The sequence below is a fragment of the Cebus imitator genome, unplaced genomic scaffold, assembly GCF_001604975.1.
Source record: "Cebus imitator isolate Cc_AM_T3 unplaced genomic scaffold, Cebus_imitator-1.0 Scaffold103, whole genome shotgun sequence".
In the NCBI taxonomy this organism is placed as follows: domain Eukaryota; kingdom Metazoa; phylum Chordata; class Mammalia; order Primates; family Cebidae; genus Cebus; species Cebus imitator.
This window is the reverse complement of record NW_016107418.1, coordinates 6025954-6027374: the sequence shown is the minus strand read 5'-3', so window position 1 is coordinate 6027374 and position 1421 is coordinate 6025954.

The window sequence follows — 1421 nt, the reverse complement described above, 5'->3', positions numbered from 1 at the left end:
TCGGGAGGCTGAGGCAGGAGAATTTCTTGAAGGAGGTGGAGGTTGCAGTGAGCTGAGATCACACCATTGCACTCCAGCCTGAGTAACAAGAGCAAAACTCCATCTCAAAAAAAAAGAGACACAATAGGATCCCAAAATTTCAAAGGATGCAATAATGGTTCTCCTTCTGAGAACCCTGCAGGCTCTATGTCAAAAATTATCCTCCCAATGGACAGAGTACACCAAAGCTAATTTTTAGCTTCAGTAGCCATCCTGAGGGTCTTTTGAGATCCCCCAAACTTGTCTTTTTTAGGACAAAATTAGAAGACTCTGGTCCTAAAATTAAACAATCCAAATGGGAGGCCTACTTCGATGGGCCTAAGCACATTCAGGATTCTAACATTGCCTGCCTACAAGATACTGTCCCCAATTAACTGAGACAAACAGGGAAAGACAACAAAGCCTTGGGGGCCCAGATATTTTCCTCCTTGAAGGGGACCTCCTTCTCTCTCCTCTGTCCCCTCCCTCCATCCTCCTTTGGCTGAAATGCCTTTCCCTCCAGATTCCTCAGCTCCTACCACCCTGAACCTGATCTTGTTAAAGCCTGTCCTTCTAAAGTTAAGCTCACTAATGATTCCTCTACACCCCATTTCTTGTGTTCCTTGGTGCAAGATTGAATTACAATTTGCTGCAAAGAATTCCCAAAGTTGTTGAGGATCCTCACCAGCTTGCTGATGAATTAATTCATCGTGGTAATTCTAGTGGGTCGGCTAGGACTTCTCACCTACGCTGGCGGTTCACATGCCTGTTCGTGAAGGTCAGGCCCAATGTTGGATGGCCTAGGCTCATTGACATGGCCCTGAGAAGGCTTTAGATAAACACACCCCCAAAGACTGTGAAATAGCCAAAGGTGTGGCAAAAAAATAAACCTTCACATGGCTATTCCAGAGGCTTCTCCTAAAACCTCAGCCTGGAATAAAATCCAGGCCTGTACCCAAGATCATGATGAGCCAGTTTGTACTTACTATAGTCAGCCTCAGAATTTGCATTTAAAAATTCTGGATTACCTGTAGATGTGGATAATCGGCTTTCATTTTATGTTTTTGAAGGCCTTTTCTCAAGAACTTCCCCAGCTTGTCAAAAAAGCCCACGTAGGACCGGGCACAGTGGCTCATGCCTATAATTCCAGCACTTTGGGAGGCTAAGATGAGACAATTGCTTAAGGCCAGAAGTTTGAGACCAGCCTGGGCAACATAGTGAGAATCCATTTCTACAAACATGTTTTAAATCAGCTGGATGTGGTGGTACACACCTGTAGTCCCAGCTACTCAGGAGGCTGAAGTAGGAGGGTCACTTGAGCCTGGGAGTTGGAATCTGCAGTAAGCTATGATCAGGACACTGTAATCCAGCCTGAGCACCAGAGTGAGACCCTATCACTAAAA